At 37.9% G+C, this 17,080-nt stretch overlaps 1 pseudogene; it reads right to left on the reverse strand.

Moving 5' to 3' along the window:
* Positions 1 to 17,080, reverse strand: part of LOC109675618 (vomeronasal type-2 receptor 116-like) — a 39,434-nt pseudogene that overhangs the window by 11,613 nt on the left and 10,741 nt on the right.

Raw genomic sequence — 17,080 nt, forward strand, 5'->3', positions numbered from 1 at the left:
ATGTATTAAGCAACACCTGGAGGTTATAGAAATGAAGGTTTGCTCATACCATATTTAAATCATTTCCCACTTCCTGAAATAATTCTAGAAAATTATTCTTGAAGCTCAAAACTTCAAATAATTTGTTTGCCTGCTGTAACCTTTCCCTCTTTTCTATTTCAAATAAAGGGAATGTGGAAAGTCCAGCAAGTTTAGATTCCTTACCCTTTGAGATCATATACTTGAAGAGTTTATAAATCCACTCCTCATTCACCCTTTTCTGATACATACAAATGGCACCAAAGTAGGGGTAGATTCAGTCTCTCTGTTCCTCCGCTCTCACCTGTGGCAATTTGTAGAGTTCCAGCAGTGTACCAGTCTGTGCTAATGTTGTGACTCCTGTAAGTACTGCTACAGACTTGTTCTCTTTCAAGCACGTGTAATTAGGATTGTACTTATCCTGCCCAGAGAGCCAGATGAAAGGACTCTCCAAAGTTGCCCATGTGTTTATACCAACATTATAGATATCAAATCCCAGAGTCATGTTTTGTAAAAGACGGAGATCCTTGTTAATCTCCTCAACAGCAAAAACAAAGGCCAAAACTAACTGGTAGTTCTTTAAGTTAAACCTGAAAAGAGGGAATTGAAATTTTAAGGGGAATAATTTTAAAATGATTATTGTGAAATCCACCGCAATGAATTTGATGGGATGGAATGTTTGTTTTCCCATGCAATTAATATGTTCAAACATTACTCCTATTGTGATGGAATTGGAATTTAAGCCTTATGGAGGTAATTAGGATTAAGTGAGGTCATAAAAGACGATTTATCTTTAATGAAAGTCACCATGAAAATTGCTTCCCATAAAACATGAAATTAGCCTTCTTGAGACAGCAAATCTTCTGATGTCTTGAGCTTGATTATCCTAGCTTCACACATGTGAAAAATAAATGCTTGTTTTTTATAAACAATTCACTTTATAGCATGTGGTATATCAAGACAATGTCTGAATTAAAGATGAACAGCCTAACAGAGCAAGATGGCACCTGAGAAAGATACTCTGGCAACCTCTTTTCATAGACACGCCAAAACAAAGACATAGTCCTATACTGTCTATGAGTCAAGAGCTAAAATATTGGGTACAAATATGAGTCCATTATATATTAGCAAAGCCAAAAAGAAGTTTTCAAAAAGGCAGAAAGAAGTAATCTCACATGTTGCTTCCACCAACTCCAAGTAGGCCAGCATGGGCAATACAGCTTCCAACTTGGTGAAAGGGAAGGAATCAAATTCAGACCTTAGAGTTAAATCCCAGTGCCAAGCTTTCCAAAGTGAAGGCCAGAGCTGGAAAAATGCCCCATGATACCTACTAACAGACCAAATACCTTTACATTGAGCTTCTGGAACTAAATTAGGCCAGGGGCTAATGTATCTGCCTCACTACCCCTCCAACAATTTTGTGTGGGCAGTAAGTTCTGAGGAACAGAACATGAAAAGTGGCTAACAGTTTTTTCTCAGAACCCATGTCTTCCATGATTAGGCTGGTTAACCAGTAAACTGAATGCTCTGTTCAGTGCAAAGGCCAGAGCTCCCAGGTAGAGCCATAAACAGGCTTTGGAATATCCATATGACAGAAACAAATTTCATTTCCATCAGTGCAATCCATGGAGTGGACCATGTGACACTTGCCTTCCTTCCTAGTGTACAGGCCTTTGGGTCTAAGAGATTCAGGTGTTACTCAATTTACCACCAACCTTCTTGGTCAAGGAACTGTCTCCACTATTCATCACCCAACCTCAAGCAGTACTTCTATCAGAAGGACAGTGTTCAAAATGGATTTCCAGGAAAACCTAGAAATCAGACAGAAACCTGTGCAGCAATAGTATAGAATTGTGTTTTTGCCTGAATTACCACAATCTGGGGTGTGGGCTTCAGTGTACAAATGTGAATGTACAGGATTTTGTGCCTGTGAACCTCAGAGAGGTTACAGCATAGAATCTACCCAGGTGGTCACGGATCTTTCTTTCAAGCAATACCCAAATTTGTGGAGCACAGTGTTGTTCACAATCCCATTTTCTGTAAGTAGGACAAGAAAGTGAGATTATGGTTTTTGTTCTAGAATTTAGTGCTGAACTTTTGATAACACTTAGAAGATACTAATGACCCTTGTTTCCAGGTCTTCCCATGGCGGATCCTTTATAATATCTTTATGAAATAAAAAGACATGCAACAGCAGATTAGCCTACTTCCATTCCACCAGCCTTGATGGTAAAGGGCGTGTCTGGATAGCAGTCCTGGGTCATGAGTCCAACTCAGAAATAGGAGCCTTGTTTGACTTGGTCCTAATCTAGTGTTGTGTTGGACTTTGTGGGCTGGCATGAGGAGGTAACACATATTGGTATCTTCTGTGATTATAGGTGTGACATAGGAGCATGAGGCTCCTATGAATGAACCCCTATGCACTTAAACCTTACTTCAACTGAATCAAGAATACATAGAGAGCCTGACATACTAATAGTAAGCACCATGACTCTATCTACAGCTAGGCAGGATCTTGCTTTGACCACAAGCAAGTAGATGGAGCATTTGAGTCTACATTGGCCCCAGGATCAGGCTTTCAGGGACAGACTACTCTATAAGTTCTCCCCTGTATTTTCTCTTAAATAGAATATTTGTCATAAACATTGCTTTGGATTTACTCTAATACCATAACAGTGATAACACATCACCAACTGACTCCTGGCAGGACTTGACTACAATCTACTGACAAAATACTGGAAGTTACTACAGGCTAGCTGAAAATGAAAACTGATTAGATTTTGTGAAAAAATAGACAGAAAGGTAGATAAGGAAGACTGATGCAAACACCTGATACTACATACCCCACAAGGTGTCACACGTCAATAAGCATCAAGAGCATGCAAGAAACTCACACAGCAAGTGCTTAAGATGAGATGCCAGAACATGAGATGTCAGAATGTAAGAATACTTAGAAAGAGAATGTAAACTATCATGCTCCTTTGTTGATTTTCCTTTACACAGCCTGACTCTGGGATTGGATAAGTACAATGTCAGATATAATAAATACTTCACATTGGATAATCATGTCATTTGACACTCTGGTCAGTAGGAGAAGATTCCTAATTTAATAACAGTACATAAATATGAAGATCATTAGAGGTTTCTAGGTGAACTCTTTTGCACTTGAACCTTACTTCATCTGAATCAAGAATACATATAGAGTCTGTCAAACCAGCAGCAAAAAAATGAGATTAAAAAAGTAATAAAAATGTTCCTATCACAGAAAACCACAGGACAAGATTACTTTACTGCTGAATTCAACAAGCAGTTTGAAGATTAACACTTGCAAGGCCAACATCAGGAGATACACCATTGGAAAGCAGCCTAGACAAATAATTCATGAGACTGCCATCTTAACCAAGAGCTGGGCGTAGTCGCCCATTTCTCTCATCTCTATCTACCAGGGAAGCTGAGACAGATGGCTTATGGTTCCAGGCCCACCCAGAAAAATATTTGTGAGATCCCATTTCAACTTAAAAAACCTGGTCATGAGTGTGACATTCCGTTGATGTGGGAAGCATAAAGTAGGAAGATTGCAGTGCAAGCCAAATGCAAGACCCCATCTTCAAAACATCAAGAGCAAAAATGACTGGAGTTGCACCTTAAGCAGTACAGCATCTGCTTAACATGCATGAAGCCCTGAGGTCAAACCACAATACTAAAATATTTTAATCTGAATTTTATATGGATGCATAACACCTCAATAACCAAATCCATTTTGAACAGTGAACAAAGACAGAAGCATTGAGCAATCTAACTTCTGAATAAACTACAAAATTATAGTAATCCATATAGCATGACAAAAGCATTATAAAGACACAGACCAATGGAGCAGACTAGACATCCTAGAAGTAAACTTATGCATCTACAACCATCTGATTTTTTGACAAAGTACTGAGAACACAGTTTGGAGAAAGGACAGTCTTTTAGTAAAGAATGATGTGAAAATTAGATATCTACAAACAGAATATTAAAGCTAAACCTATATCTTTTACTAATTACAAAGATAAACTAAGAACAGACTGAATACTCAAATTTGAAACCCAAAACTATATAACTACAAGAACCAAACATAGGGGGAAATGAATCAGCACTTGGGAGTGTGCAATGATTTATTTTGCACAAATTTACAAAAATGAAACCAACAATAGACAAGTGGACTACATAAAACTAGAAAGTTTATGCTCCATATAGAACACTCATCAGAGTATATGGGAAATCTAAAGAATGGGAGAAAACATTTACAAATTAGTTTCCTGATAAGGAAGTGATATACAGAATATATCAGAAACACCAAAAACTCAACAGCATAAAAACAAATAACCTGATTCCAAAATGGGTTATACATCAAAGTAGAGAGTTCTTTAAAGAAGAGATAAAAATGGCCAACAGGTGTTTAGAAATATTCTAAACATCAGATAAATGCAAATTGAGTCACAGTGAGATATTATCTCACATGGGTAAAAATAAGTAATATAAAGAACAAAGCAAGAAGTACAGGAGAAGGGATGGAGAAAAGTGACTCCATGAACACTTTTGGTGGCAATGCAAATTGGTGCATCCATCCTGGAAAACAGTATGGAGTTCCCTCAGAAAATTTAAAATAGAACCACATATGATACAATAATCCCACTACTGGGTATATAATGAAAGGAAACAAATCAACATGAGAAACACATCTGCACATCCCTGTTTATGGTATCACTATTTCCAATAACCAGGAAACCTAAATGACTTGAATATCCATCAACTAATGGATGGATATGATAGTTTTGCCTGGTGTCACTAGGGTTTGAATTCAGGTCTAACACTAACTATTCAGGCACTCTACTATATGAACCATGCCCTCAGCCCATGATATTTAGTCTTGTAAAGAACTAGGAAACCAGTAATGTATAAATTAGGTCTGTCTGAGAGCAAATTTCTAGAGAGAATAAACTAAGAAGTAAAATGTAGTAATGAACATATCTAGTACCATCCCACAGGATGAAGGCTCAAATGGAATAAAAGGCTCAATAGTGGAAAAAGTCAACCAGCATGGGCTCTGTCTTTTCTGCTTTCTGGAAAACATGACATGTGCTGCTCTGCTCTTTGACCTCCATGGTCATGATGGGCTGAAACTTGTGAAGTCATGAGCAAAATAAGTGTTTCATCCCTTAAGTTGTTTCATAGGGATAATTCCAATATTTCATCAGAGCGAGAAGAGAAGTAATTAAAACAATTGTTAAAGAAAAATATGGTTCATATACATAGTATAATACCATTCATCCATATAAAAGAATAAAGTGTTATTGTGACAATATGAAAAGAACCAAAGGTCATTTTCTTGAGTGAAATATGTCAGACAGAGAGATAGGTACCATGTGACCTCACTCTATGAACTATAAACAAGATGATCCATGGAAATTGAGAGGAGATTAAGATGAGTATCATTGATGGACTTCATATAGTAATATGAAATAAAACAAAGAAATTCTTCCAAATGCTTTAAGTGGGACAGGGAGAGGTCAAGCGAGAGGAGTAGTGGGGGTGATCTATCCAATGTACAACATAAGCCTATTTGGAATTGTCACAATGAGTCCCCCATGTACAATGAATATATCCTAATAAAAAACTTTTACGAAAGAGAAATTGAGAGTAAAATGGTGATTACCAGATACCATGGATAGTGGTGGTGAAGGAACTGTCAAAATTTGATGTATGAATACTAGTTTATTTACATAGGAACAAAATGCTCTGGTGTATTATATGTTAGTAGGATTACTGTGGATAATAACCATGTGCTGTACATTACAGAATGATGGAAGAATGTGTTTTGAAAGGCTTAACCCGAATTTTTAATACAGAAAATAAATGTTCTTAACCCATTCAAACATTTTAAAGTGTGCATATGTGTATAATATCACATTGCATCCCCTTAGTTAATGTGTACAGTGTACATCTAAAATAGACATTAAAAAATAAAGAAGAACACTGGGTTAACCTAACCTATCTATTGTAAAAGGTGGTTCTTTTATAACAAGAATTTGTAGTGGAGACAAGTAACAGCATAGACTCTGGGAGTCCCTTACTAAATTCCACAAACACAGAGGAAGACAATTACATTTACAAATGAAAGTGTAATAGGGAAACAGATAGGTATCATTAAGGTCATGCTTTGTAAATGTTTCTTTGATTCAGAACCAAAATGAATTTTCATATCAATGCATTATTAAGGGCTTCCTAGAAGAAAACATTCTTGTTCATATTTGAAACAGCCACAGGAAAGGAGAGTAATTCAAATTGAAGTTTATGAGACAAGAAGTGGGCCATGATACAGAGAACAAAATGGCAGATTATAGACACCCTGCACATTTTGGCATCTTCACAAGTCTGAGACAGCACAATAGATACATTGTATAGGGAGAGGTTGTTGGAAGGGAATCACATGGGAGTGCAATAGTAAGAAGTAGACAGTCACCACATAACGTCTAAAGTAACTGGACTTAGATTTATAAATGAAACAATGGCTCCTATCATCAGGATGTACTCAGTGCATTAGGGAAGATTAAAAACATGCCTAGTGGCAACAGTATAGTAGAACTGGCAGATCTTTGATCCACTAAGAAAGAAGGCACCTGAGAAGTGCCCTCCTGCACTTCTTATCTTGCTCACAAGTGGTATGATGAGGAAGCATCTGAGAAAGTACTTATCATCAAACCTTTCATCTGGGGAAGTCCAAGCCCTTGCATTTTTGTACCTCCAAGTCACAAAGACCTAAGCACTACATAAACCAATGAATAACCACTCAAAAGATGAGTGAGGGCCCAGGAAACAAAAACAAAAACAAATAATCTGAAATCTTGAACACAAAAAATGTCAACAAATCAAACTAAAATATGTATGATAAGCATCACTAATAAACAGGATCGAGCAGAAGAAAGATTACGAGTGATGGAATATAGGGCTAAGAAATTAATACATTAAGAAAAAAATAAAGAAAACAAGAGATGAACAAATGAACATTAAGAAAGAAACAAACGTACTCAATTTGGAAAAATCAGCAAGCCTCTATGATGAATAAGAGGGAAACAAAAGAACAAACATTTCATCTATCCAACAGGAAAAAATCAATAACAAAATTACAAAAGTGAGCACATATTTCTACTTGTCAAGTCTCATCAGAACATACGTGGTTAAAATGGGCATCTTACTGAAAGCCATATATACAGATTCAATGAATCCCTATGAAAATCCCAGTGCTGTTCATCATAGCAATATAAAGACCAAGACTAAAATGTATATGGAAAAACAAAATCCCACCAAAGCCAAAGCTATTCTGAGTAAGGTAGCAGGATATAAAATCAACAGAAAAATCATTAACATTTCTGTACACTAAAAATGAACAAACTGAAAAAGAATATATGAAAACAATTCCATTTACAATAGCCTAAAAAGAAAATCAAATACCTAGGTGTAAACCTAACAAAAGATGTGAATGACCTCTACAAGGAAAACTATACACTTCTGAAGAAAGAGATTGAGGAAGACTATAGAAAGTGGAGAGATCTCCCATGCTCATGGATTGGTAGAATCAACATAGTAAAAATGTCGATACTCCCAAAAGTAATCTACATTTTGATGCAATTCCCATCAAAATTCCAATGACATTCATTAAAGAGATTGAAAAATCTACTGTTAAATTTATATGGAAACACAAGAGGCCACGAAAGGCCAAGGCAATACTCAGTAAAAAGAACAATGCTGGAGGTATCACGATTCCTGACTTCAAACTATATTACAAAGCAATAACAATAAAAACAGCATGGTACTGGCACATAAATAGACATGAAGACCAGTGGAACAGAATAGAAGACCCAATATGAAGCCACACAACTATAACAAACTTGTCTTTGACAAAGGTGCTAAAAATATACAATGGAGAAAAGTCAGCCTCTTCAACAAAAACTGCTGGGAAAACTGGTTAGCAGTCTCCAAAAAACTGAAACTAGATCCATGTATATCACCCTATACCAATACTAACTCAAAATAGATCAAGGATCTTAATATCAGACCACAAACTCTAAAGTTGATACAGGAAAATGTAGGAGTTAGTAGATATAGGTAAGAACTTTCTCAATGGAACCCCATCAGCACAGCAACTAAGAGACATCATAGTTAGATGGGACTTCATAAAACTAAAAAGCTTCTGTTCATCAAAAGAAATGGTCTCTAAACTGAAGACTACACCCACAGAGTGGGTGAAAATATTTGCCAACTACACATCCGACAAAGGACTGATAACCAGAATATATAGGGAACTTAAAAAACTAAATTCTCCCAAAACTAGTGAACCAATAAAGAAATGGACAAGTGAACTAAACAGAACTTTCTCAAAAGAAGAAATTCAAATGGCCAAAAAACACATGAAGAATGCTCACCATCTCTAGCAATAAAGGAAATGCAAATTAAAACCACACTAAGATTCCACCTCACCCCTGTTAGAATAGCCATCATCAGCAACACCACCAACAACAGGTGTTGGCGAGGATGTGAGGAAAAAGGAACCCTCTTACACTGTTGGTGGGAATGTAAACTAGTACAACCACTCTGGATAAGAATTTGGAGGCTTCTTAAAAAGCTAAACATTCATCTACCATATGATCCTGCAATACCACTCTTGGGGATATACCCAAAAGACTGTGATACAGGTTACTCCAGAGGCACCTGCACACACATGTTTATTGCAGAACTATTCACAATAGCCAAGTTATGGAAACAGCCAAGATGCTGCACCACTGCCTAATGGATTAAGAAAGTGTGGTATCTATACACAATGGAATTCTATGCAGCCATGAAGAAGAACGAAATGTTATCATTCGCTGGTAAATGGATGGAATTGGAGAACATCATTCTGAGTGAGGTTAGCCTGGCCCAAAAGACCAAAAATCGTATGTTCTCCCTCATATGTGGACATTAGATGAAGGGAAAACACAACAAGGGGATTGGACTTTGAGCACATGATAAAAGCAAGAGCACACAAGGGAGGTGTGAGGATAGGTAAGACACCTAAAAAATTAGATAGCATTTGTTGCCCTCAACGCAGAGAAACTAAAGCACATACCTTAAAAGCAACTGAGGGCAATAGGAGAAGGGGACCAGGAACTAGAGAAAAGGTTAGATAAAAAAGAATTAACCTAGAAGGTAACACCCACACACAGGAAATCAATGTGAGTCAATGCCCTGTATAGCTATCCTTATCTCAACTAGCAAAAACCCTTGTTCCTTCCTATTATTGTTTATACTGTCTCTTCTACAAAAGTAGAGATACGGGCAAAATAGTTGAGGGGGTGGGGGGGAGATGGAGGGGGTGGAGTGGTGGTAAAGGATCGGGTGGGGACAGGGGGAAGTAATGACCCAACCATTGTATGCACATATGAATAATAAAACAATAAAAATTAAAAAAAATCCAGTAAGCTGAACAGGCATTAGAGACAGAGAGAGGATTTTAAAAAAATAAAAAATAAATCAATCAAAAAAAATCTCTAAGTTCAAATGTAATAAAATTTCAGTCTTAATAATTTTGGTGTTCATCCCTCAGCCTCCAGTCCTAGAGATGGTGTCTCATAAGTAGTTCTGTCATTGAAAGACAGCAAATTAAATTCATATTCCAAATTGTTCTTCTTTTATATCCATGCATCTCTCCCAAATTCCACAAATGTGAGACAACATGGAATATTTTTCTGTATGCCACTGGCTTGTGTTACTTAAGAAGTTGATCACCACTGTAAAAAAATAAGTTGCTCTTCATTTCCATTCATTTTGTGGCTTGCAACATAATTTTGTCATTCTTTACAGCTGACTAACACTCCATTGTGTACATATACCACACTTTCTCTTTCCATTCATCTGTTGATGGACAGGTTAATGTCATAACCTGGCCATTGTGTGTAGTGACACAATAAGTATTGGTATGCTTGTGATTTGGAAAGTAAGATGACTGATTCTTTTTGGAGAAAAGTTTAATGATATGAAATCAAAGAAATTACAATATTTTTAATCCCTTAAAGTAAGTAAAGGAAATAATACCAAAAATATATGAGCAAAAGAAAGTGAATAAGATGATCCAAGATGGTGACTAGAGGGAGGAAGCAGACAGCATGAGCTCCATAAATCAAACATTTTGCTGAGATGCTGGAGCCACACGTGGCAGAAAAAACCAACAAGAACAAACAAAACTCCAACACACCAAACCCCTAGCCAACACGAAGCTTCTCCCCGCCACATTACACTGAGAAAACAGGAGGGCTCCTGCACCACCAGATGGCAGCTCCAAACCTACTTGGGAGAAGCAGACCAACAGATAAGCAAATAAGCAGCATGAGGTATTCCCACAGCCACCATTGGGATAAACCAGCAGAGCCCCCTGGACAGACTGACCCCCACCCTGAGAAAAAATGGTAATAAACAATGATCTGTAAAGGGCAGGCAGCACAGAGGGCAGGGTGCTTTGAGTGCACCAGAGAAGGAGGGAAGAGCAAGGAGTTTCTCTCCACATGAACTTTCAGTGGAGAAAGCTACTGCAAGAGTAGCCAGCTGCGAAGCCTCTCCACTGGAGAAGAGGGGAGAGGCAGCTCTCCACACAAACTTTCAGTAAACAAAGCCTACAAAAGTAGCTGGCTGAAAGCAGACGGCAGATGAGTAGCTGCCTGAAATAGGGCAGATATGGTTCACTTAGCTCTCTTCTGACCCAACCATCTGGTGAGACTATGACAGAGCTACTGCTTAAATACCAACATCAGGACTGGATGCTGAAGGAGTAACACCAGAACTACTAAGATGGAGTTTCAACTCCATTGTTCCTGAACATAAAATTTGTTTTTTCTTTTCTCTTTCTCTCTAAGTGCTTGTCTTGTTTACTGTTTCTTAGTTCACCATACCTCCCTGTTGATTTGTTTGGTTCTCTGTTTTTTTTGTTTCTTTTTCTTTGTTGGTTTCATTACTTTTACTATTGTAAATTAGCTTATACTAAATTACACACAGAACAGGGACAGAAACAGCACCAAGTGGAATGATGGGAAGACGAAAAAGGGATAGAAACCATTATCACCCAAAAAATAAATTAGAAAGGATTCAGAGGGAAATGAAGAAAATGGATACCTAGTTCCAGACTCCAACAAAACAAAGACAGACTATCCCAAGGAACCCAACAAAGCCCATAAGAACATCATGAAAGCAGAAATCCTGCAAGAAATCACTGAGAATTTCATGGAGATGTTACTAGACAAGGAAATACAAAACATACAGGAGGCACTCAAGAAATTCCAGGACAATAAAAATAAAGAATATGAGAAGACACACAAAAAAATAAGTGAACTCATAGGAGCCCTAAATAAATACCAAAGTGAAATAGAAAACACCATAAATAGAGAAATAATTGAATTAAGGATGAAAATTGACAATATTAAAGATGAAGTGACCCATGATATAGAATGCCTCAGAAAAAAAATGAGACACAAATACAAAACACAATAGAAGGCCACAGCAGCAGACTAGAACCAGCAGAAGACAGAATCTCAGAACTTGAAGATAAAATGGAAATTAAAGGAAAAACTGAAGAAATATTACCCAAACAACTCAAAACCTATGAAAGGAATATGCAAGAATTCACCAGCTCCATCAAAAGAACAAACCTGAGAATCATGGGTATTGGAGAAGGAAAAGAGGTACAAGCAAAGGAATGCATCATATATTCAACAAAATAATAATAGAAAATATCCCAAATCTACAGAAAACTATGCCCATTCAGATACATGCAGCCTCCAGGACACCAAACAAACTTGACGAAAATAGAAGTACCCCACAAAACATTATCGTTAAAACAACAATCACAGAGAATAGAGAAAGAATATTGAAGGCTGTAAGAGAGAAAAAAACAAATAACATACAAAGGTAAACCCATCAAAAATCACAGCAGATTTCTCAGTGGAAACATTCAAAGCAAGAAGAGCACGGAATGAAGTATTCTGGGAACTGAATGAAAATAACTTCACCCTAGGATACTTTACCCAGTAAAACTATCATTCAAAATAGATGGAGTGATAAAAGTCTTCCATGATAAGCAGAAACTAAGACAATACATGACCACAAAGCCACCAATACAAAAGATACTTCAAGGAATCCTGTACACAAAAATGAAAGCATACAAAACCATGAAAGGACAGGCAGTACCAAACCACAGAAGAAAAGGCAAGAAAGTAGAGAGTAACATTGAGTTAGCTGCACACAATCAAACCCTTAAACAACAAATGCAACTAAATGAGAGGAATCACCACATACCTATCAATACTAACACTGAATGTTAATGGACTTAATTCCCTCATCAAAGGACACCATTTAGCAAACAGGATTTAGAAGGAAGATCCAACAATCTGTTGTTTCAGGAGACCCATATCACTGACAGAAACAAGCACTGGCTGAGTATGAAATGCTGGAAGAAGTTTTACTAAGCCAATCACCCCTGAAAAGAGGTAGGAGTAGCAATACTTACCCCAGAGAAAGTAGACTTCAAACCTAAATTGACCAAATGAGATAAAGAAGGACATTCCATACTAATAAAAGGGGAAATAACACCCAAACGAAATAACAATAACCTATATGGACCCAATGTCAGTGCAAACAAGTTCATCAAACATTATCTGAAGGGCCTAAAAACATGTATAAACCCCAACATGGGTATTAAGTGGTAATGGGAGACCTGAATACCTCCTATCTCCAATAGATAGGTCATCCAAGCAAAGAATCAGTAAAGAAATCATACATGTAAATCACACCATAGATCAAATGGACCTAGCTGATGTCTACAGAATATTTCATCCACCTTCTGAACAATATACATTCTTCTCAGCAGCCCATGGACCTTCTCCAAAATTGATCATATCTTAGGGCACAAAGCAAGCCTCAGCAAATATAAGAAAATAGAAATAATCCCAATCTTATCACAATGCATTAAAACTAGAACTCAACAACAAAACAAGAGTAGAAAATATGCAAACAATTGGAAGCTGAACAACACATTGCTCAATGATCAATGGGTCATTGATGAAATAAAAGAGGAAATTAAAAGGTTCCTGGAAGTTAATGAAAATGAAAACACGACCTACCAGAACATATGGGACACAGCAAAGGCAGTCCTAGGAGGAAAGTTTATGGCCATGAGTGCATATATTAAAAAGACAGATCTCAAATCAATGACCTACTGCTACAACTCAAACTCCTCAAGCAATAAGAACAAGCAAAACCCAAAACAAACAGAATGATAGAAAAAATAAAAATATGGGCTGAAATCAATGAAATAGAAACAAACAAACAAACAAACAAAACGTACAAAAGATCAATGAAACCAAAAGTTGGCTTTTTGAAAAAATAAATAAGATTGATAGACCCCTGGCAAACCTGACTAAAATGAGGAGAGAAAAAACCCAAATCAGTAAAACCAGAAATGCAAAAGGGGAGATAACAACAAACACCATGGAAATCCAGAAAATCATCAGAGACTACTTTGAGAACCTTATTCTAATAAATTTGAGAATCCTGAAGAAATGGACAGATTTCTAGAAACTTTAAACTGAGAGGACATTAATCACCTGAATAGATCTATAACACAAAATGAAATTGAGCAGCAACAGTCTCCCAAAAAAGAAAAGTCCAGGACCTTATGGATTCTCTGCTGAATTCTACCAGATGTTTAAAGAAGCACTAATACCAACCCTCCTTAAACTGTTCCATGAAATAAAAAGGGAAGGAAAAGTGCCTAGCTCATTTTATGAAGCACTCATCCCCAAACCAGACAAAGACATCTCCAAAAAAGAGAACTATAGGCCAGCCTCCTTAATGAACATCCATGCAAAAATCCTCAAAAAAAATAATGGCAAACCAAATCCAACAACACATCAGAGATAATGCATCACGACCAAGCTGGCTTCACCCCAGGGATGCAGGGGTGGTTCAACATATGCAAATCTATAAATGTAATACAGCACATCAAGAGAAGCAAAAACAAAAACCACTTGATCATCTCAATAGATGCAGAAAAAGTCTTTGACAAGATCCAACACCACTTCATGATAAAACCTTTAAAAACTAGGAATAGAAGGAAAGTACCTCAACATTGTAAAGGCTATATGTGACAAACCTACAGCCAACATCATACTTAATGGTGAAAAACTGAAACTGTTTCCAAAAATCATGAATGAGACAAGGGTGCCCACCATCCTCATTCCTATTGAAAATAGTACTGGAATTCCTAGCCAGAGCAATTAGGCAAGAAGAAGGAATGAAAGGATTCCAAATAGGTAAAAAACTATCAAAATATCCCTATTTGCAGACGATATGATCCTATACCTGAAACCCAAAAAACTGTACCTAAAAAGTCCTAGGCACCATAAACAGGTACAGCAAGGTGGCAGGATAAAAAATCAACTTACAAAAATCATTAGCTTTTCGATACACCAATAACGAACAAACTGAGAAAAAATATATAGAAACATTTCCATTTATAATAGCCTCAAAAAAAATCAAATACCTAGGAGTAAACTTAATAAAGGTTGTGAATGACCTCTACCAGGAGAACTACAAACCCTAAAGAAAGAGATAGAGGAAGACTACAGAAGGTGGAGAGATCTCCCATGCTCATGGATTGCTAGAATCAACATAGTAAAAATGTCTATACTCCCAAAAGCAATCCACACGTTTAATGCAATTGCCATCAAAATCCCAATGACTTTCAGCACAGAGATCGAAAAATCTACCCTGAAATTCTGTGAATAGCCATGGCAATGCTCAGCAAAAAGAACAATGCTGGAGGTATCACAATACCTGACTTAGGAGATTCCAAGATGGCGGCTAGAGGTAGGAAGCAGAAAGCGACCCTCCTATAGTGAAATCTTGGAGAGACGCTGGAGACACACTTTGTAGGCATAATCACTGAGAAAAGGCATAACTTTGACCCCTCCACACCTCCAGCCGGCGCAGAGAATCTCCACTTCACATTAAACGGAGAACCGAGGAGAGCCCCTGGGGCCACCAGTGGCCGGCGCCCATACGGCTTGGGAAGACGCGGACCAGGTGAGCTTCACGGTACCGCGGTACTCCCACAGACAAGCCTGGGCCAGAGCAGCATAGCCCCCTGGACAGACTGACCTCCACCCAGGGAAAAAAGAGAAACTGAGTAATAAGCAATAAGAACAGTTAAGACACGCTGGAAAGAGGGTGGGGCGCCCTGAGTGCTGAAGATTGGGGGAAGGGAATCTTTCCCGGGACTGTAAATAAACAAGCCGGGCGGGCAGGGGAGCCTCTGGCGGGAGCGGGGCGCGCCCAGCAACCAGGAGCGGGGAAGCTTGTGAGAGTGGAGGAGGGAGAAAAACTCCACAGGAGAGGAGGAAAGACCCACTTCCCACGTGAACTGTAAATAAACATGGTGGCCGGCAGGAGCAGCAGCACCGCCCATTAAGCAGGAGCAGGAAAGCTTCTGAAAGTGGCAGTGGGAGGAAAACTTCAGAGGAGAGGGGGGAAGACCCACCTCCAACATGAACTGTAAGCAGGCCTGACAACGTGGGGGCAGTGTCACCTTTCCCAGTGCTTGGAAAGGGGAAAGCCTGTAGCAGAGGCTCCCGCACAGGAGAACTCTGAGCAAACAAAGCCTGTGGGACCAGGTGAGTGCTAAGCTCACCCCAGAGATCTGCATAAATAACGCCGCCAGCTACAGGCTGGAGAGCAGCAGGCAGGCAAGCCACAGTTGCAGATACCACTCTCAGAACTGTCTCCAGACACTTTTTTTCTTTTTCTCCCTACCTTTGATGAGAGAACAACCGAATTACACCTGCAAGTGGAAAAACTTACTGAAACTGTATTGCATTTGAACTTGGGACACTTGGTGGGGCTTTTTGTGTGTGTGTGTGTGTGTGTGTGTGTGTGTGTGTGTGTGAGTGTAGTTTTGTTTTACTTTATGCATCCCCTTTGATGAGACAACTACAGAACAACATCTGAGGCACCAACTCCAGGACTGGAGATTGAGACGGACACCCAAATTATTAAGACTGAAACTGCATTGCATATAAACTTGGAAGTTTTTTGGTTTTTTTTTTTAATTTTCTATTTTCCATTTTATTTTAATTCATTTTTATATATAGATATTTCTTTCATTTACTTATTTTTTATTTTTTTATCTTTGATTTTCAATCCTCTCTCTGTCTCTCTAATGTCTGTTCAGCTTACTGTTGATTAGTACACAAACACTTCCTGTTTATACCTTTGAAACTCTCTTGTCTGATACCTTGTTCTGCTTTCTCCCTCTTGTCTGTATATTTGTTTTCCCCTTTTCTTTAACTTCTTGCTTTCCATCTCAGCTCACCCTTCCATTCTAAATATTACCATAGTTATTATAACAAGCTAGAAAATACTTAATTGCACACAGTACAGGGACAGTAACAACACCAAAGACAGTGACGGGAAGACAGAAAAAACAGGGAAACCAGTTTCCCCACAGCAAAAAATTAGTACAGGAACCACAGGGGAATGAAGAGAACAGAAACTCAGATCCAGACTCCAACAAAATGAAGATAAACTATGCCAAAGGACACAATGAAGCCCACAAGAATAATTTAAAAGAAGACATACTACAAGTACTCAATGAGAATTTTATAGAGATGATACTGGATAGGGTCAACCAAAATGTACAGGAGACACTCAAGAAATTCCAAGACAATAAAAATAGAGAATTTGAAAAAGCAAAAGAAGAAATAAAGGAAACCATAGAAGCACTGCATAAACATCAAAGTGAAAGAGAGAACACAATGAATAAATGGATAAATGAACTCAGGACAAAAATAGACAACATTAAAGAGGAAAACTGCCAGGATATGGAAAACCTCAGAAAAAAGAACGAAACAGAACTGCAAAACAAAACGGAAGGCCAATCCAGCAGAATAGAACAAACAGAAGACAGAATCTCAGAACTTGAAGATGAAATGGTAATTAAAGG

This window comes from Castor canadensis, chromosome 14 (assembly GCF_047511655.1).
Source record: "Castor canadensis chromosome 14, mCasCan1.hap1v2, whole genome shotgun sequence".
Taxonomy (NCBI): Eukaryota; Metazoa; Chordata; class Mammalia; order Rodentia; family Castoridae; genus Castor; species Castor canadensis.